The sequence below is a fragment of the Pseudorasbora parva genome, chromosome 23 (assembly GCF_024679245.1).
Source record: "Pseudorasbora parva isolate DD20220531a chromosome 23, ASM2467924v1, whole genome shotgun sequence".
Lineage (NCBI taxonomy): Eukaryota > Metazoa > Chordata > Actinopteri > Cypriniformes > Gobionidae > Pseudorasbora > Pseudorasbora parva.
Genome location: NC_090194.1, coordinates 37,205,622 through 37,228,121, shown reverse-complemented (window position 1 = coordinate 37,228,121; position 22,500 = coordinate 37,205,622). Strand labels below are relative to the sequence as shown.

At 38.4% G+C, this 22,500-nt stretch overlaps 1 long non-coding RNA gene across 3 annotated transcripts in view; it reads left to right on the top strand.

The window, feature by feature from the left end:
• LOC137062617 (uncharacterized) overlaps positions 1 to 22,500 on the top strand; it is a 213,010-nt gene that overhangs the window by 119,304 nt on the left and 71,206 nt on the right. The window contains exon 6 of one of the 3 annotated variants that reach the window (XR_010901259.1): positions 13,363 to 13,435. The exons of the other annotated variants lie outside the window; for them this stretch is intronic. This is a non-coding gene — a long non-coding RNA (uncharacterized lncRNA). Of the gene's footprint in view, positions 1 to 13,362; positions 13,436 to 22,500 lie in introns of those variants that run through there. 3 annotated transcript variants of the gene reach the window in all.

Sequence of the window (22,500 nt, the reverse complement as noted above, 5' to 3'; positions counted from 1 at the left end):
TTTTTTATTTCATCGCTAATTGTAACTATTTTATCGTACAGTTCTTTAAATAAAGTTCGATATATGAGTTTATCCATATACACAAAATATGTTCACATAAAGCGATTTATTCCATATAGCAAATCTCAACTGTGGATTTTTTTATTTCATCGCTAATTGTAACTATTTTATCGTACAGTTCTTTAAATAAAGTTCGATATATAAGTTCATTCATATACATAAAATATGTTCACATAAATCGATTTATACTATATAGCAAATTAAATCTGTCGATTTTTTTATTTATTTCATTACTAATTGTAACTATTTTGTCATACATTTTTTTAGATAAAATTTGGTATATAAGTTTATCCATATGCATACAGTACTATATATACTATATCTCAAATGTCACTTTTTTTATTTTGTCGCTACTTGTAACTATTTTATCGTACAGTTCTTTATATATAAAGTAGGGCCGGGACTTTAACGCGTTAATTAAGATTAATTAATTACGTGACTTTAACGCGTTAATTAATTACGCAAAAAAAATAAAAAATTTAACCGCATTTATTTTTGCACCGCAGAACGTTTTTCAATAAATCAGTTTCGACGGACCGATTATACTGGAACACCAACTAGCGCTCCGGAGTCACGACAACAACATGGGTGCGTCTCAATCAGCTCCCTAGTTCAGTAGTCAGGGCACTGATCAGGGAGTCAGCCCATTGACTTATGTCTTGATCAGTGCCCTGACTAGGGAACTAGGGAGCTGATTGAGACGCAGGGCATGAGTGAACATGAACGAAGAAGCTGATGAGACCGCTTTGCTTGGCCCCGTGGATGGGAAATTTTGTTTTAAAAAACGAAAGAATGGAAGCGTCGTCAAGAGCAGGGTTGTGTGCAAGCTATACAACAAGGAGTTAGCGTATCACCGCAGCACATCGAGCCTCAAATATCACAGATATGCTTTTGCTACACTTAATGGCAAACATTGCTCTGGTCTGCTGGACTGAAATAAATAAACAATATTTTGTTGATTAAGCTTATGTATTCAGTCATTATTCAATGGTATACTAAAAATACATGTGAAAAATTACTTCTCATTGTTCTCAGGTCAAATATTTATATGCGATTAAAATGCGATTAATTTCGATTAATTAATTACAAAGCCTCTAATTAATTAGATTAATTTTTTTAATCGAGTCCCGGCCCTAATATAAAGGTTGATATAAATTTATCCAAATGTGTCTGTATGCAGTACATACAGTATCTTCATGTAACGGGATACACACTACACAGTATAGCAAATCACATCTGTGGATTTTTTATTTAGACGCTAATTGTAACTATATTATCGTACAGTTCTTTAAATAAAGTTTGATATATTATTGTCCAACTTTATTTGCATATATACAGTATTTTCACTTAGATATTAGCACTTTGAGATTTTTCAGAATGAAAAGTGTTATAAATAAAATGTATTATTATTATTACAGTTCTTTATATAAAGTTTTAAATATTAATATGTCCAACTTTATTCACATACATACTTGAATACATACGTATGCATAAAACGATCAATAATATATAGCAAATCTTAAGTGATTGATTGCTTGGACGACGCAAAATGTACAGTAACTATTATCACAAAGCTCTAATATGATAAATGCAACTATAAGGCAGAAAGATATTAATATATTATAAAGATTAACATCATGATTTTCTTTAAATACCGTGAACTCTTCAGGTGTTTTGTCACAGTGTAAAATCCTTTACAGTTTGTTAGTTAAAAGGAAAGTTGTGACATTAATTAGGATGAGTAAATGATGACAGAGTTTGATATTCCTGCTTGAACTCGGGTTTTGTTTACGGTGTGTTTGACTGATAGATTATGTTTCATAGAGTCCGTCATATTTGCTTTGTACTTTGTATTTGCTTCTGTCTTTGAGTCGATCCCTCCAGGTCTCATTTTAGAGTTGATCATGCAGATATGCGGACGCTTTTACAGGAGAGAGGAATGATAACATTTGTATTATTTCTTCTTAGTTATTTTATTTTATATAAGGTTTGATATAAGTGTCCAACTTTATCCGTACACATACAGTATGTTTACATAAAGCGATATATAGTAAATCTGAAGTGCTTGATTTTTTTATTTATTTTGTCGCAAAATTGTTTTACTAATTGTAACCGTATTATTGTACTGATCTTTATATAAAGTTGAATATATACGAATGTCCAACTTTACAGTAGTCTCTCCAAATGTATCTGTAAACATACAGTATGTGTGCTTTATGTGACTGATAAATGATAAGAGAGTTTGATATGCCTTTTTATTTTATTGGCTTATAAAAGTGTAAAATGCTGGGAAACCACTCGGATGCTTTGAGGAATCATTCATATCATATTTTTATTTGATGTATTTTTATTTTATTATTGGCTTATTAAAGTGTAAAATGCTGTGAAATCACTCGGATGCTTCGAGGAATGGTTTATATCTGCAGATGATTTCTACGCTGAATGTATTCCTCCGGGTTTGCTGTTCGTTGAAGTCACATGAGCTGGAGCTCTAATAACGATGGACTGGTTTATGGAGACTGAGATCGGTTCTCAGTTGATCTGACGGTGTTTGCTGGTGTTGTGTGTTGTGTGTGTGTGTGTGTGTGTTGAAGCACAATCTGTTTGGCGTCTCAGTCCAGACCTGGAGTCACTGTGGAACTGCCGGGGTGACAGGTTGCTTCTTCAAGCTCAAATAAACATCAGAAGAAAGCAGAAAATCTGCTCGTGTGTTTCTGTCAGAAGTTTGTCTTCAGTCGGCGTGTCAGCGGCTCTTTTTTAGGTGTATTTCTGAGTGTTTTATTTTAGATGTTTGGAGGCTTAAAAGTGTGAACGTTTGTTTTTTTTGTTTTTTTTGCATGGGAGTTTTTTTTATTTAATTTTTTTACTTTATTTTGGAAGCGTATAAAACTGTGACATTTCATTTTTTTGTTTTATTTCTTTTTTTAAATCCGTAATGTCACTCCTGCACCTCTGGAGTCACATGACATTTACAGATGAGGTGATTGGCTCAAAAATAAACCTGTGTCTGAAAGTGGACCGAGACGAATCTCCAGACATTAGACTTCATTTGTGGAAATGTGTGTTTCCGAGCATAAGCGCTGCAGAGCTCCTGTAATTGTCCTGTCGTGTTTTGGCGTTACAGAGGCCGTCACGGTTCAGTCCTTCAGCGTTTCGTCATTATTCTAAAGCTGGTCATTATGCCAACCATCTGCTCCACACTCACAGGCGAGATGCAGCTCTTGTCGTCTTTCTGCTGATGGCTTCTTATCAGTCGGGCCCTGGAGCCCGTCCAGAAAGAGACACTTCAGGATTCAAGACTCTCAGGAGCTTTGGACAGAAACTCTGCTGGAATCTACAGCAATGCAGACGCCGGTGTTTTTACACCACTGATGAGGAACATAATGCTCTGAGTGTGTGTGTGTGTGTGTGTGTGTGTGTGTGTGTTTGTGTATTTGTGTGTGTGTGTGTGTGTGTCAGAGCCTTCAGCTCAGGATCGGCATTCAGGGGCGATTCTAGGATTGTCATTTGGGGATATAAAAATGGGAACACTTTAGTTTAAAGCAGCTCTAGGTAACTTTTCAACCTTCATAATATATTTTTTAAGACTCTTGTGATGATAAATCGACTTACAATAGGTTGAATGACACGTCTGCCATAGCCTGATGGGGTCTGTATTGTTTTTAATCGTACTTTTAAACAAAAAGAACTACAAAATTCGACTGCTTTACGGCATATACGTCACTTCCACCAACACACACACTTCCTTAAATTCAGACGTGCGAGCCCAACTTTGTTCGTCGGATAATATAGTCATGTCCGAAGCAGCGCAGACAAATAAGAAAGAAAAGGTTTTGTTGGAGGAAAGCAATAAGAGGAAACAAAAAAGTGCTGTGATTAAAGGCAGGACGAGGATCAGCATGTGACCAGCGTTTGCTCGTCGGCGTGAGCTGAAGGAGGCGTGCCCGACCGATGCTGTCCTGCTTGTTACGGTGAGCTACCACTCAAACATTGAACTGAAGTATCATATAGATTCTGGAAAACGGTAACCAATAGACTACTATAAGGACGCTGGCTTGTAAACGTGAGCATCGTGATTATTTGGCGTTTAAAAAAAATAAAACCCATGAAATGATATTCATATGACATGCTGAAGCATCTGCCACTGACTGTAACGTTACCTGGGATGAAGACATTTCCCACGCGCCGCCAGAAGAACACCTGCATGTGAACTCCTCTTGCAGTGTTCAGGGGAACTGTTAGTGCTGCACCGACCCGCGGGACGCTTTTATGAAGTTATTTGGCCCGCACCGCACCACTGTATATATTTTTACAACCCGCCGCGCACCCGCGACCATTTAAATAGACATACGGGGTCCGCGGGTTATGAGACGAGCCGCGCATCACTAGTTCAGGGCTATCAGGGTTGTCATGTCAACAAATGCACGCGCGATGGCATCCCCTGCTGTAGGAGGACAGAGCTTACGACAGTAGTTGAGGACATTATTTTTTCCAATTTGTAGGGGGACCCCGAGAGCAAAAGTAGCCAAGTGCAGCTTTAAGGTCCAATTCTCACTATTAACTAGTAGCTTAATAGCATGCATATTAGGATATTGGCTATTTATTATTGCTTACACTCCCCTAAAGGATTATTAGGAACACACACTAATACTGTGTTTGACCCCTTTCTCCTTCAGAACGGCCTTAATTCTCCGTGGCATTGATCAACGAGCTGCTGAAAGCATTCTTTAGAAATGTTGGCCCATATTGATAGGAGAGCATCTTGCAGTTGATGGAGATTTGTGGGATGCACATACAGGGCACGAAGCTCCCGTTCCACCACATCCCAAAGATGCTCTATTGGGTTGAGATCTGGGGACTAGGGTTGGGCATCGTTTTGATTTGAACGATTCTGATTCCGATTCCGATTCTTACTTTTGATTCCGGATCTTTTCGATTCTCGATTCCGATTCTTTGAGGGGTGGAGTCAAAACATGTCACATCGATATTCAATGCTATTTTCAATACAACGGGGGAAAAACGCTGCATATACTGTCAATTAGATATTTTTTATATATATATTTTTTTGTGTCTGTCTTTTGAAAGTCTAGGCAATCAAACATTTCTTCTGAAGAGATCACTTTATATGATAAAGCTTTTAAGCTTTTTCTCCTATATAAACATTGATCAATTACTATTAAAATTATCTCACAAATATTTGTTAACTCAATGTATTTTTTACAACGGGGTGTGTTGCAATAGTTTACACACAGCACAAGTAAGCTTGATTTTAAATGGTAAATTGAATAAACAAAGATACATATTACAAAAAATAGCAATAAATACAATAGAATAAAAGATATAAATGAAATAAACTGCTTTATTTTTTCAGGTAGGTCTAACATTCAGGTTAGAAATAAATTTAAAATAACATTGGATAATGTTTTTTGCAAAAAATTAAATAGTTTCATATAAAACCATTAAAGTTACACAAGTCGATCAGTCAAGAGCAGTGTGGTCGTTTGTCTTTTTGTAGTTTGACTTTGAATAACAAATGACTGCGGTCCCTTTAAGAACTGCCGCACTCATGGATCCTGAACACTGTTCCTGTTACTCATTCTTCATCTCTTCCTGAATTGTTTAAGACTGTGTTTACATACTGTTCAAAATGTGCACTGAGAATTTGTTTGAGTGTATTTGACCAATAATAAGCTGGAAAAAGACGCAAATATTTGCACTTGTATGTCAGGGGCGGCTTTATTACGGTAGACTATGTGTGTGTGTGCGCTTCAGATGTGAGCTTAAAATCTGAGGGATTCGTAAAATTATGTGCAATCCCGCGCGAAATTCAGACCGATCACACACACTAACACGCTGTCGTAAGGAAAAGTCCAGCAGAACGCGCGTCCGTCGTGTTCAGAGGGTTAACCGGCTGAGTGAGAATATGCGGTGCGTGTCAACTCGCTGTCGGTCAGAGAAGGAGAGGAGAGGAGAGGAGAGGAGAGCAGCTGGGATCGATACTGTAGGCTGAGTAGGCTATCGTATCTTTTCAGATATTTCAGTATCGATATTTTTGACAACACTAGTTGCACTGTGCCGACCCAGGCTTTTAAAAGTGAAATAAATCCACACTTCAGAGCCGCTTACCGGGCTTCCATGACTAAAAGAACAAGCGGGCGCGCAAGCACCGGAAATCAGGTGGCCATGGAAACCAAAACTTGCGCGCTTGGAACCGAAGATCGGAACCGAAAATAATTTTTCTAAACGATTCCAAGTTAGAACCGGTTCTCGATGCCCAACCCTACTGGTGACTGTGGCGGCCATTTTAGTTCAGTCAACTCATTGGCATGTTCAAGAAACCAATTTGAAATGATTGGAGCTTTGTGACATGGTGCATTATCCTGCTGGAAGTAGCCATCAGAGGATGGGGACATGGTGGTCATAAAGGGATGGACATGGTCAGAAACAATGCTCAGGTAGGCCGTGGCATTTAAACGATGCCCAATGGGCACTAAGGGGCCTAAAGTGTGCCAAGAAAACATCCCCCACACCGTTACACCACCACCACCAGCCTGCACAGTGGGAACAAGGCATGATGGATCCATGTTCTCATTCTGGTTACGCCAAATTCTGACTCTACCATCTGAATGTCTCAACAGAAATCGAGACTCATCAGACCAGGCAACATTTCTCCAGTCTTCAACTGTCCAATTTTGGTGAGCTTGTGCAAATTGTCGCCTCTTTGTCCTATTTGTAGTGGAGATGAGTGGTACCCGGTGGGGTCTTCTGCTGGTGTAGCCCATCCGCCTCAAGGTTGTGTGTGTTGTGGCTTCACAAATGCTTAAAGAATAGTTTTTGTGCGCAAAAAGACTAAATACTGACTTATATAGTGATGGCCGATTTCAGAACAAAGTTCCGAACCGTTATGAGTCAGTGTATTGATTCATGATTCGGATCGCGTGTCAAACTGCTGAAATCACGAGACATCGGTGATCTGAATTCATGAATCCATTCATTAGTTTTGAAATCTGCCCATCACTATAAGTCGTTATTTAGTTTTTTTGTGTTTTCGAGGAAGATGTCGCAATGGCTTCTGACGACTTTTGCCGTTGTTGCAAAACAAATATGATAATAACTGATAATCGTGTCCGCCAACACTCCATCGATATTTTCGCCAAATCTGGAAACCCTAAAAGCATCTCAGAGCGACTGAAAGATCTCGGACTGACGGTGGATCAGAAAACATCGAGCTCTGATCGCATTCGCCGCCGCTGTAAGGCATTTGTATCGCGATTAGAACAGGATTTGCAATATTTAAAAAAAATAAAATAATATTGATGAGTCTTTGGAAAATTGTGTCTCACAAACTTTATTCATATTCAGTCATTTCAGATGATAGAACATTTTCAGACTTGAGCATAGTTATGCTAGTTATTTATTTACAATCTTTACATGACTAGCAGATCTAGTGTGAGGAAATAATCACAGAAAGGCCAGATCCAGAGGGGTGTGTGTGTGTGTGTGTGTGTGTGTGTGTGTGTGTGTGTGTGTGTGTGTGTGGGGGGTCCCCATGACCATTTTTAGGTCCTCATGAGGAAAACATCTTATAAATCACACAGAAGGAGTTTTTTTGTGAATGTAAAAATGCAGAATGTTTCCTGTAATGGGTAGGTTTAGGGGCAGTGTGTGTGTGTGTGTGTGTGTGTGTGTGTGTGAGTAGGTTTAGGGGCAGTGTAAGGGGATAGCAAATACGGTTTGTACAGTATAAAAACCATTACGCCGATGGAATGTCCCCATAAAACATGGAAACATTACGTGTGTGTGTCTGTATGAGTGTGTGTGTCTGTGTGTGTGTGTGTGTGTGTATGATTACACTCCTCATCCTCCTCACCAGTAGCCGGTGTAATCCACATCTGGAGCCCAGTGTTCTTTGCTCGGGTTTTAACGAAAAGGAAAAGTTTAAAGCGCTTAAAACAGACGCGATCGCTGATTCGAACAAGTGATGATCCATCTTAGTAATGTACAAAATCTGCTTCACCTTCGCTGTGCTGTCGTCATCGTGTAAAGCAACGTTTCTGATTGGTGCTGCGATTCCGACGGATTAGAAATGGGCTTGAATGGGCTCTTTGCCAGACTACTGCAGAGCAAATCTAAATTTGCCAGAAGTTTCTGAGTTTTCCCAGGCTACGCAGCGTCAGTAACGAGTGAAGCTCTTAATTTCAGCCTGAAGCTGTTCTCAGACTTTGGTGTGTGTGTGTGTGTGTGTGTGTGTGTGCTTCTCAGCCGTATCCCTGTGTGTGTCGGGGTCGGGCCTGATCCGCTCACTCTGTCGCACGTTTCCTCCGCCGCACAATCGATCGTCACCCTCCGGGGCTCGGAGAGGAAGATCAAAGATCCCACTCATCGTTTCTGACAAAGTCTCTCTCTCTCTCGCTCTAAATCCTGCGTGTTTTGTTGAACTTTTGAAGTGCTCCACATTCTGCACTGCAAAGCCTCCTGTTTCCCCCGAAATGGGACTCGAAACTAATCAGAAATGTCGGAGCGGAGACGTAAAACATCATTATCTGGCCTCTTTTAAACACGCTTTCCTTTCAGGCAAGAACCTCTAAAAGTGTGTGTGTAAAATTGGAAAAACAACAAACATTAAAGTAACTTAAAGTCTCTTTTCAACGGACTATAACACAGATTCTGCCTCATGTCAACACCTGTGTGATTTTCTGTCTTCCATAACTGAGAATGGTCCGAATCGCTAGATATAGCACACTCAAAAACACGAGGGAAAATGTCAAGGATAAAAAGTTGCAATTACCTTATTCCGAGGCGGCAGTGAAAAAACAATTTTGAGATTCAAAGCATTTCTGAGAAGAAAATGGAGATAAATTAGCAACTTGATTATGACAAAGATCATAGTTGTCAATTATTCCCTTGCGATTATTAAATATGATTACCACAATTTTCATTGAATGATGTTTTGAATAGCTTTATACCATTGTCTGAAGCAACTGAATGCCATTTATATATATATTCTGAAAACACTCTTCCTGAAATACTTGTATTGCTTTTCTGTAGCATTAATTCTCAAATGTCAACTATACATTGGTTTGGTTTCTTCTTTAAATATATATAAAAAAAATATGCTTCCAATAATTGGGACTTTTGCACTGGGTGCGCTGTAAAAAAAAAAAGCCAAATTTTGACCTTTTGCAGTACAATCGTGTAATAAAGTTCGTAGATTGGAAGGAAGGAGGCGGGAACCGGCGAACATTCAACAACAAACACACAGTTTAAGATATTTTATATTTAGTCCGAGAGCGTATGCAAGTGTATGCACACTATACTGTCCATGTCCAGAAAGGGAATAAAAACATCATCACAGTAGTCCATATGAGACATCAGTGGGTTAATTAGAGTCTCTTGAAGCATCCAAAATACATTTGGGTCCAAAAATAACAAAAACTACGACTTTATTCAGCATTGGCTTCTCTTCCGCGTTTGTGTTCAATCCTCAAATAAAGATTCAAACGGTTATGAATCAGCGAATCGATTCATGATTCGGATCGTGTGTCAAACTGCTGAAATCACGAGTCATTGGCGATCCGAATCATGAATCAATTAGCTGATTCATAACCATTTGAATCTTTATTTGAGGATTGAGGATTAATCTTATTTTTCTCACCCCATTGGCAGATTATTTATCTTATTTTAAGCAAAAACTCTTTTAATTTAGAGTTATTTTTCCAAGGAACAGGACAATAATTTTTACTTAAGTAAATGTTTCTTAATGTAAGAATTTGTTGTTGATATTTAGACTAGAAACAAGACAAAAATACTAAGTAAGAAAAGCATTTTTTGCAGTGTGGCTTTTATCTGACAAAATGAAAAAAGTTATCTCAAATTTTGGAGTATTTTAGGGAAGTTTGTCAGTCAATAATAGTCATATGAACTACTTAAAGTGTTTTTTTTTTTTATTATATTATTGCAATTGCAGTATTATCTGCCTTATGTTCTGCATATGACTGAAGTGATGTAACATGATTATACAGCTCATTATTTGTGTTCTCCTGCCATATTCATCTATGCACACGGCGTCTGAAGACTCTTCTGTGTTAATGTCTGTGATCTCCGTCAGTAAAAGCTGCTGATCATCGAGGCTCGTTTCTCTCGTGAGGCTGCCCTGCTCTTTTAGCTCGACGTGATCTAATGAAATGCGGTCCGTGCACTTTAATGGAGGGATATTACCACACTTCCCCGAGAATGAGGGAAATGGTCCTCGGAAAGGTGTGCTTCATAAATTAGCTCTGAAGATGCTTGTGCATTGAGTCTAATGAACAGCCCTGAACTCTGTGTGTGCACGTACAGTAGCACAGCTCTCACCGTCTAATTATGGGCTGTCTGAGTCGAGATTGTTATACTGCACCCAATTTCTGAAGCATTACCAATTAAGAGTTTAATGTCTCTATAAATACTCAACAGCACATTTGTGTGGAAAGACGGCTGAATATGGAGCATTATATGGAAGCTTATTTGTGCCTCTGGTAATTGCAACTTTTTATCTCACGATTCAGATTTTTTTCCCTCATAATTCTCATAATTGAGAGGTATAAAGTCAGAATTGCATACTCTATATATACTCGCTATTCTGCAAAGAAAAGTCAAAGTCGTGAGATATACAACTGCGAGAAAAACATCAGAATTGTGAAATAATAGGTGTATTTTCTGTATATTGTGTATATTCTGTGACAGAAACAAAAAAAGTTATGAGATCAGAATTGCGAGATGCAAACTCAGAATTGCGAGATGCAAACTCAGAATTGCGAGATGCAAACTCAGAATTGCGAGATGCAAACTCAGAATTGCGAGATGCAAACTCAGAATTGAGAGATGCAAACTCAGAATTGCGAGATGCAAACTCAGAATTGCGAGATGCAAACTCAGAATTGCGAGATGCAAACTCAGAATTGCGAGAGGTAAACTCAGAATTGCGAGAGGTAAACTCAGAATTGCGAGATGCAAACTCAGAATTGCGAGGTGGAAACTCAGAATTGCGAGAGGTAAACTCAGAATTGCGAGATGCAAACTCAGAATTGCGAGATGCAAACTCAGAATTGCGAGATGTAAACTCAGAATTGCGAGATGTAAACTCAGAATTGCGAGATGCAAACTCAGAATTGCGAGAGGTAAACTCAGAATTGCGAGATGCAAACTCAGAATTGCGAGATGCAAACTCAGAATTGCGAGATGCAAACTCAGAATTGCGAGATGTAAACTCAGAATTGCGAGATGCAAACTCAGAATTGCGAGAGGTAAACTCAGAATTGCGAGATGCAAACTCAGAATTGCGAGATGCAAACTCAGAATTGCGAAATGCAAACTCAGAATTGCGAGATGCAAACTCAGAATTGCGAGATGCAAACTCAGAATTGCGAGATGCAAACTCAGAATTGCGAGATGTAAACTCAGAATTGCGAGATGCAAACTCAGAATTGCGAGATGTAAACTCAGAATTGCGAGATGTAAACTCAGAATTGCGAGATGCAAACTCAGAATTGCGAGATGCAAACTCAGAATTGCGAGATGCAAACTCAGAATTGCGAGATGCAAACTCAGAATTGCGAGATGTAAACTCAGAATTGCGAGAGGTAAACTCAGAATTGCGAGGTGCAAACTCAGAATTGCGAGATGTAAACTCAGAATTGCGAGATGCAAACTCAGAATTGCGAGATGCAAACTCAGAATTGCGAGATGCAAACTCAGAATTGCGAGATGCAAACTCAGAATTGCGAGATGTAAACTCAGAATTGCGAGATGTAAACTCAGAATTGCGAGATGTAAACTCAGAATTGCGAGATGCAAACTCAGAATTGCGAGATGTAAACTCCGAATTGCGAGAGGTAAACTCAGAATTGCGAGATGCAAACTCAGAATTGCGAGATGCAAACTCAGAATTGCGAGATGCAAACTCAGAATTGCGAGATGCAAACTCAGAATTGCGAGATGCAAACTCAGAATTGCGAGATGCAAACTCAGAATTGCGAGATGCAAACTCAGAATTGCGAGATGCAAACTCAGAATTGCGAGATGTAAACTCAGAATTGCGAGATGTAAACTCAGAGTTGCGAGATGTAAACTCAGAATTGCGAGATGTAAACTCAGAATTGCGAGATGTAAACTCAGAATTGCGAGATGCAAACTCAGAATTGCGAGATGCAAACTCAGAATTGCGAGATGCAAACTCAGAATTGCGAGATGCAAACTCAGAATTGCGAGATGCAAACTCAGAATTGCGAGATGCAAACTCAGAATTGCGAGATGTAAACTCAGAATTGCGAGATGTAAACTCAGAGTTGCGAGATGTAAACTCAGAATTGCGAGATGTAAACTCAGAATTGCGAGATGTAAACTCAGAATTGCGAGATGCAAACTCAGAATTGCGAGAGGTAAACTCAGAATTGCGAGATGTAAACTCAGAATTGCGAGATGCAAACTCAGAATTGCGAGATGCAAACTCAGAATTGCGAGAGGTAAACTCAGAATTGCGAGATGTAAACTCAGTTCCAGCGTACGGCTGGTCAAAGGGCCTCTGATCCGTGTTTCGGCGCGTCTGAACCTGTTGTTGGCTGACACCGGTGCTCTCGTATCCCAGCATGCTCTTTATTAGCTCACTTAGGCTGTGGGATATGAGGCATTATTTCCTCCGCAGAGATCGGCCTTTCTGATTAAATGAAATGCTGAATTATAGATGAGGTTCAGCCTGCGTGCTTTGTGATGATCTTTCGGTCGGAGCATCTTATAACGAGTTTGCCCTTCGTTTGTGTCCATATAAGGAGCGATAAAAGATACATCAGCAATGCATGATGGGCTTGACAGCCGTATTTTTGTTTGCTGTGAAATAAAAACAGCGTGTCTATCGATTCAGCGCTGGAGAAACAGAATCTCTATAAACTTCATCTGTGAAGGGCACCAGCTGTCTGTCTGCATCCATTATTCATGGACCTGGACATTTTAGATCTTGCTGATATTTAGTATCGAACGATTGGACGCTTTATTGTGCCGAGTGCTGGCGGGAGCATCATAAACGTATCAATTCTGAATATGCATCAGGTTTTTCTGTAAATGCTCCTCATATACGAGTAGTTTGTGGCAGAAGTGCAGTGTCAGGCCCCCAGGGGGCAGTCCAGCTGTTCATGCATCTAAACACACTCACACCAAACATCACAAGGTCATGTGACTTCATGAATCTCAGGCTGAAACTCACTGCAAAATACTGAAAGAAAAAATAACTTGTATATTGTTGGATAAAATGTGAGGTGATGTGTTTTTTAGGAGCTCCCAGCTGTTTTGAATCGAAGGCCTCTGGAGCAGAGCACTGGCCATAATGAAAAGAAACGCCTGCTGGGTAATAGTGACATGCCACACACACACACACTCACTCACACACACTCACTCACTCACTCACACACTCACTCACTCACTCACTCACACACACACACACACACACACACACACACACACACACACACACACACACACACACATACACGTCTATATAACCAAGAGGGGACTATCACTCTACACTATCCAAGAGGGGACCTGTGTTTCTAGTCATTTTGAAGAAACAAAAATCACATACAAAATTTTCTTTTAAGGTCCTTATTCATAATATAACTTCAAATAAGCATTTTTTTATTTTTTTAAAAATATGCCAAGAGGGGACCTGAACGATGTCTACCTATCCAACAGGGGACCTCCATAGACTCTAATGGAGCTGTGTGTGTTTGTGTGTGACCGATGTCTACCTATCCAACAGGGGACCTCCATAGACTCTAATGGAGCTGTGTGTGTGTGTGTGTGTGACCGCTGTCTACCTATCCAACAGGGGACCTCCATAGACTCTAATGGAGCTGTGTGTGTTTGTGTGTGACCGATGTCTACCTATCCAACAGGGGACCTCCATAGACTCTAATGGAGCTGTGTGTGTGTGTGTGTGACCGATGTCTACCTATCCAACAGGGGACCTCCATAGACTCTAATGGAGCTGTGTGTGTTTGTGTGTGACCGATGTCTACCTATCCAACAGGGGACCTCCATAGACTCTAATGGAGCTGTGTGTGTTTGTGTGTGACCGATGTCTACCTATCCAACAGGGGACCTCCATAGACTCTAATGGAGCTGTGTGTGTTTGTGTGTGACCGATGTCTACCTATCCAACAGGGGACCTCCATAGACTCTAATGGAGCTGTGTGTGTTTGTGTGTGACCGATGTCTACCTATCCAACAGGGGACCTCCATAGACTCTAATGGAGCTGTGTGTGTTTGTGTGTGACCGATGTCTACCTATCCAACAGGGGACCTCCATAGACTCTAATGGAGCTGTGTGTGTGTGTGTGTGACCGATGTCTACCTATCCAACAGGGGACCTCCATAGACTCTAATGGAGCTGTGTGTGTTTGTGTGTGACCGATGTCTACCTATCCAACAGGAGACCTCCATAGACTCTAATGGAGCTGTGTGTGTTTGTGTGTGACCGATGTCTACCTATCCAACAGGGGACCTCCATAGACTCTAATGGAGCTGTGTGTGTTTGTGTGTGACCGATGTCTACCTATCCAACAGGGGACCTCCATAGACTCTAATGGAGCTGTGTGTGTTTGTGTGTGACCGATGTCTACCTATCCAACAGGGGACCTCCATTAGTCTGCAGTGGAGCTGTGTGTGAATGTGAAGTGAGCTGGCAGTCAAGTCTGTCTTCATTTTATATATATATATGTATGCCATCTCCACCATTACATGTCTTTACAAATAAATAACATGCAGTTAAGCTTCGTACAGACTATATAATGTGTCAAGTAATAATATGTCTTTTTATAATAACTGTGTTCTTTTGAATGTACTGAGAAGTATTTATTTGTAACCTAAAATATACTTTAATACTTTAATTTATTTTGAAGCTTATTTTTAAATATATTTATTACACAGTCGCAATAAAGTTACAAGATGTAACATCAAGTAACACACTACACTTAGTTAGTCAACAAGTCTTCTTGTGCTTTAGTATGTTAGTCAACACATTAAAATAAGTTAACTTGTTTACTCAGGCATCTGGTACAGAAAAGTCATTTCTTTCATTTTTCTTTCATTCTCTGTTGTGTCTTCATAATTACAGTATATGATCAGTCCACATCTCTCATTTAAGATTATTGTCAGGTACACCAATGCATTTACATTATTGAATATTACAGGTCATTATTGAATAGTGATTACGTTACACACACACTCACTCAGGTCCCCTGTTAGATAGTAAATCACGACGCCTGTGTGTTTGCTGTGACATTTCTTATCATCACAAACACACTGTAAAGATTTAGAGTTTTTACAGCAATACCTGAGTTTAAGGGGTTAAATCAAGCAGAAATAGCTCTCTAATGTATTAAATGCAGGTCATTATTGAATAGTGATTACGTTACACACACACTCACTCAGGTCCCCTGTTAGATAGTAAATCACGACGCCTGTGTGTTTGCTGTGACATTTCTTTTCATCATAAACACACTGTAAAGATTTAGAGTTTTTACAGCAATACCTGAGTTTAAAGGGTTAAATCAAGCAGAAATAGCTCTCTAATGTATTAATTGCAGGTCATTATTGAATAGTGATTACGTTACACACACACTGACTCAGGTCCCCTGTTAGATAGTAAATCACGACGCCTGTGTGTTTGCTGTGACATTTCTTATCATCATAAACACACTGTAAAGATTTAGAGTTTTTACAGCAATACCTGAGTTTAATGGGTTAAATCAAGCAGAAATAGCTCTCTAATGTATTAATTGCAGGTCATTATTGAATAGTGATTACGTTACACACACACACTGACTCAGGTCCCCTGTTAGATAGTAAATCACGACGCCTGTGTGTTTCTCTCCTCAACCCCCACAACCCCCCACTCACAATTTACATTTCAATAAAGGAGACTTGAAAAACCAGTTTGTGAACCACAGGCCAATAGAGCTCAAACTACCAATGGGGCAGAACCCTTCTCAAATAAACTAGAGAAGATGCTGGGATTTGCCCTGCAAAATTAAACTAAATTACATTTTTTACAATCGCTAGGACACATTTCTCAATACTTTGGTCATTTTCAAAATCCTTCACACAGTTCTCCAAACCAACTTTCTGCTTCACAGCAGTTTTTTCACATTCAAAATCCACAAAAACCAACAAAACACTTAATTCATGTCTCAAATCAAGTGCCAATGATCCACAGTTTAGCTTGCACAGACTGAAGTTGTGATCACTGTGTGAAGAGTTGAAAAAGTTGAAAAAGTGTGTTTATTATTGAGAAATGTTTTGTAAAAGAAAATTTTATATCACAGCTTAACTGTGGATCAACATTGCTTTAGCAAAAAATGCATTCAATGGCAACATCTTTCAATTTACCTGAAATCTTTTCTCACTTTGACACAAACACAATCAAATCTTTGTTCTACACAGGCCAATTCGCACATCCTTACATGCTGTTTTCAAAAGTGTTAAACTTATGGACAAAACAATAACATAATACAAAACTGAATGAGACAGCAATTTACAACATGTATACCGTAATATTGTAATGCAATTTATCCTGCTAAAAAAATCAAACACTATCAAAGCAACTTTGATGAAACTGAACACCAACACAAGTGTTAGGCCATTACCATCCATTCAAAAGAGGAAACTTAGGAATAATGTTGTACTGTACTGTAAGCATGCAGTGAATTATGAGCAGTAGAGAGTGTCATTCTAGTTTTGTAAAGACATTTTAATTGTATAATGTTCCTGATGTTAGTGTTGATGTAAACCTGCGCTGCCAGTGCTCTGGAAGAATGAGTTGATTTGTAAATGTAAAATTAACTGCTGTGAAGCTGAAAGTTGGTTAGCAAATTTATAAACTCCTCACTCAGTTCTCCTAAATATTGGGAAATATGTCCTAGCGATTGTAATTTCATTTCATCATGTAATTTCAATTTATTTTTGGCAGTGTATTTGGTCTAGGACACAGGTAACAGTAGTGAGGTTCTGTGTCTCACCTGTGAGAGTCTTCATGCATTGAAATGTAAATTACTGGTGGGGGGTTGAGCAGCAAACTCAACACACACACTATTCTCTATTCCAATTTCAAGAGCACATCTAAACCACTAGCCCAAACACATTACAGGTGAAAGCACAAATAAATACAAAAGATATGATCCACATGAAATAAACAGTGCTTTTCAGGACGGTTTCTCAGTAGTTGTAATATAACACTGTATTGTCCTCACTGTAAAAAAAAATAAAATAAAAAAAATAAAATAATATATATATATATATAATAAGTTAATAATTTTAGAGTTACTTTTTCTCAAAGTGTATGTTCACTTAACTGAACCTACTATGACATAAGCAACTATGTTTACTGGGATACTTCCTATTTTTTTAAAAATAATTTTGTATTAATTTTAGCATTTTAGTTTAGCATTCGTGGACTGTCAGAGATACAGCTTTTGGGGCGTGTGCTTCAGGTGTTCACGCATATAGCACGTGAATAATGAAGAGCCTTCTGAAGCAAAGTGGCACGTTTGTGTAAGAACAATGTCCATATTTTAAACTTAATAGACTAAACTAACTATGTTTATTGAAAGAAATTGTGTTTTAGTGTTATTATGAAAAGAGTAACCCCTGACGCTAAGTTTTGTTTAGCTCTATCTTCTCTCTTCTGCGTTTGTCAGTGCACATACGTCAAATATTCATGGGTGAAGAAGGGTTACTCTTTAAAGGACAACTCCGGTGAGAAATGATCCTCGGGGTAATTAATAGATGGTTACCGAGTAGATCGTTCTCTGGGATGCGTTTTCATGGAAATCAAGTGTAAAGAGTTTTATCTCTAAAAACAGATTTGAGCAACGAACGCTGTGCGAAGTGATGAACTGTGACTTCGAATCTCACATGGGCCGTTGTTTCCGGAAGAAAGCACTGAACGCAGTAGAGAAAAAAAAAGAAAAAAAAGTCCATGTAATTAGATTTCACAAACTTAATTCCTATCGACCAGCTCACTTAGCACAACGTTCGTGGCTCGACTAGTCGAGACTGTTTTCCAAGATGGCTGCAGTCTGTAAACGTGTAATGTACTGTCTTTAGAAAGTATCTTCTTATTAAACCGTTTGTACTCTAACAAGTTCTCAATGCTTCGTTTGCATGTAGGGACCCTCATTATACTGCCGTGTTAGTGTGAGGTTATTTTGAGCTGTTAGTGGTATTAACAAGCGATTTAATTTCACTTATTCCATGTCCCATGGACAAACATTATAAGCTAATCTGTGTTTAGAGATAAAACTCTTTAAATTCGATTTTCATGAAACCGCATCTCAGAGAACGATCTACTCGATAACCATCTGTTAATTACCCCGAGGGGCATTTCTCACCGGAGTTGTCCTTTAAGCGCAATGTGATTCGTGTGGCACTGAAAACCGAAAGCTAGTATTTTAGTCTATGGATCAGTTACTGTGTGGATCAGTTATATGATGGTTAGATGCACTTTTATGGACCGACAAGGCACTGGCATTTTAAAGCTGGGAAGAGCCAGGACTTTTTTAATATAAATTTAAATAACTCAGATTTTATTCATTTGAAAAAAGAATGTCATATACACTTGGGATGACTTGAGGGTGAGTAAATCATGGGCTAATTTTCATTTGTAGGTGAACTAACTGCTGTAAACTGGGCCCACAAACACAGTAGATCCACACAACCCCCCACACAATTTACATTTTAATAATAATAAATAAGGGAAGACTTGAAAACCTAGGGCCCTATAATTTCCGCGAGCACGGAATCGCGGACGGAATCGCGGAATTGGCATATTAACGCGGAATCTGCATATAAACGCAGAATCTGGTGTTAACGCAGATTTCCCCGGAATTTTACATATTTGTAATGAAATTCTGTGTCGTGTGGGTGGAGAACGTATGTCTGAGGAAAGTGCAGGCCGGGGGAAGCGACACAATCCCTCCCGTCATTTCAGCTCGCCCTTCAAAACAATGAAAGTATGGCGAAGTTGGTCTCCACGGCTCTGCTTTCGGCAGCGAAAAAGTTAAGAAACTCGACGCTAACGGCGGTTTCACACTGCACGCGCAGGCGGCGCAGAAGCTTTCCGTATGGAGAGCGGGAGCCGCGCTCGTGTATTGCACAGACAGACAAATATTGTCCATTCTGTCAGATTTTCCGGTGTTCTGCTCGACCCCTGTCATCTCGTGCTTTGATTTATAATGTGCACATTAGGCAGCAATGCATATCTGCTGCAAATGCGACCGTTTTCCCCTCTGTTAGTCTGTTCCAAACATGCATTTAACATGCTGTATATGCAGTTTACATGATAAGTAACCTTAAAGTTAAAATTAAGCATCTAGTTTTAATAATTTAAAGGGGCCTTTGAAATTGGGGAAAAAAACTTCTGGCAGTGTTGTGTTTTCGTGTATTTTTATTTTTCACAGCTCTGGATATCATTATTGTGATTGTTAAACACACAGAACAATTCACTACATGATTTCATGGTGCAATGTTTTTTTTTAATGTTAATTTTCAAATTTAAATGTTTTACTTAATAGTACTTAAGAGTACTGTAAAAGATGATTCTTATGATTTTTTTTTTTAGTTATTTAAAAAAAAAAAATTACTTGAAAGAAAAAGCTACTGGAGCACTTTCATTTTAACTTATATAAACTATTATAATTTATTTTACTGGAAAGTTTAAAGCTAATAACCATTAATATTTGAAGTATTTGAAGTGCAGTGTTATGTCAAATATCATATTTGTCCTAAAAAGTAAATGTGATGTTTGTTACCTCGATATATTTAAGGTCATTCCTATTTTTTGTTTTATGTTGTATTATATTAACATTAAAAGCAAACTCTTTTTTCACCAAAATTACAGTAAAGGGTAAAAAAACTGAATTACCAAACATTTTAACGGAAAAAACGGAATTTGCAAAAATTTAAACGGAAAAAACTGAATTTGGGAAAAAATAAAACGGATTTTATAGGGCCCTAAAAACCCAGTTTGTGAACCAAAGGCCAACCTAGAGGAAAGGAAAATCAAACCTGAGATCTCCTTCTCAACTCACATCTTTCTTCTAGACAGAAATGAGATCAAGTGAACATCAAATTGAGACATAAGGCTAAGTCTCCTGCTTCTCACATGTTTATCCTGAGACAAAAAATGACATTCTCTCATGTTTATCTCCTCTAAAGTTTCATAAGGGATCTCAACAACATCACATACTGTGCTCTGATTTGTCTCCTTGGCTAGAGAGACTGGATTGCTCATATGTGTCTCCTCTAAAGTTTCAGAAGGGATCTCAACAGTATCGCATGCTGTGCTCAGACTCTTCTCTTCAGCTCGATACTCTGGAACTCTCACTTTTGTCACCTCTAAAAAGTTTCATAAAAGATCTCAATAACATCACACACTGTGCTCAGAATATTCTCCTTAGTTAAAGTCTCTGGCACTCTCAAATTTGTCAAACAAATGTTGGTCACTTTTTCAAAACTCTTCACAGAGTGATCACAACTTCAGTCTGTGCAAGCTAAACTGTGGATCATTGGCACTTGATTTGAGACATGAATGAAGTGCTTTGTTAGTTTTTGTGGATTTTGAATGTGAAATAACTGATGTGAAGCAGAAAGTTGGTTTGGAGAACAAGTTTTGAAAATGACCAAAGTATTGAGAAATGTGTCCTAGCGATTGTAAAAACTGTAATTTAGTTTAATTTTGCAGGGCAAATCCCAGCATCTTCTCTAGTTTATTTGAGAAGGGTTCTGCCACATTGGTAGTTTGAGCTCTATTGGCCTGTGGTTCACAAACTGGTTTTTCAAGTCTTCCCTTATTGAAATGTAAATTGTGAGTGGGGGGTTGAGGAGAGAAACACACAGGCGTCGTGATTTACTATCTAACAGGGGACCTGAGGGAGTGTGTGTGTGTAACGTAATCACTATTCAATAATGACCTGCAATTAATACATTAGAGAGCTATTTCTGCTTGATTTAACCCATTAAACTCAGGTATTGCTGTAAAAACTCTAAATCTTTGCAGTGTGTTTATGACAACAAGAAATGTCACAGCCATACACAGGCGTCGTGATTTACTATCTAACAGGGGACCTGAGTCAGTGTGTGTGTGTAACGTAATCACTATTCAATAATGACCTGCAATTAATACATTAGAGAGCTATTTCTGCTTGATTTAACCCTTTAAACTCAGGTATTGCTGTAAAAACTCTAAATCTTTGCAGTGTGTTTATGATGATAAGAAATGTCACAGCAAACACACAGGTGTCATGATTTACTATCTAACAGGGGACCTGAGTCAGTGTGTGTGTGTAACGTAATCACTATTCAATAATGACCTGCAATTAATACATTAGAGAGCTTTTTCTGCTTGATTTAACCCTTTAAACTCAGGTATTGCTGTAAAAACTCTAAATCTTTGCAGTGTGTTTGTGATGATAAGAAATGTCACAGCAAACACACAGGCGTCGTGATTTACTATCTAACATGGGACCTGCATCATTTTGTTAAACATAAATAAATCAAAAGTGGTTAGTTTAAAAAGCTCATAAATGTATAAGGTGGTAAGATGGGCCTTTTATATGGGCCAAAAGTCACACATTATTTTTACAAATACTTGGCTAAAATAAAATGTTTTTAATAATGTCTATGTTAACACTTGTTTAAAAGAACTTTAGATGCAAAGTTTGTCCCATTTACCGTACCTTTTTTTTAATATAAATAAAATAATGCATTATTTTTCAATAATTATAGGCCACTGTCATTAAAATGTTATATATATATACACAGAAACAAAAAATGTTTACAAAAGCATTGAATGAGATCCCTTAATAATTTAATAAAGTTTTACGGTCTCTCCACGGCCATGATGGATGGTATTTACTATATTTATTTGTAGAAACTGAGGACACACACATTTTGATGGCAGATGTATTTCTAATTACATCCTGGTTGTTTAGATTTTTTAATCGTTTTTTCTTGGATCCTGTAGTATTTAATTTTAAAGTAATGCAAAGTTTGAAACTAGTCAGGGTATTTAGTAAAGAGATATAATCTATATAATGTTTGTTCCTTTAGTAAGCAGCCTGTTAAACAGCAGCTCTAGAGTCAGAGGACAGCAGGCCATTCAAACAATAGAGGAGTGTGTGTGTGTGTGTGAATGACGTGTGTTTAAGGGCTATTACAGTTCCTGCTCCAGCCTACAGGGGAGCTGCTGAGCATGGCCTTAAACACTCACACACTCTTAGGTCCCCTCTTGGTCAAAATTTTTAAAAATTCACCAGAGTGTTGTTTCTTGATTTTAACATGATTTAAACACACACACCTGTAGGTCCTTACTTGGTCAAACATTTAAAAAATCACCAGAGCATTTCTTTAGTTTTT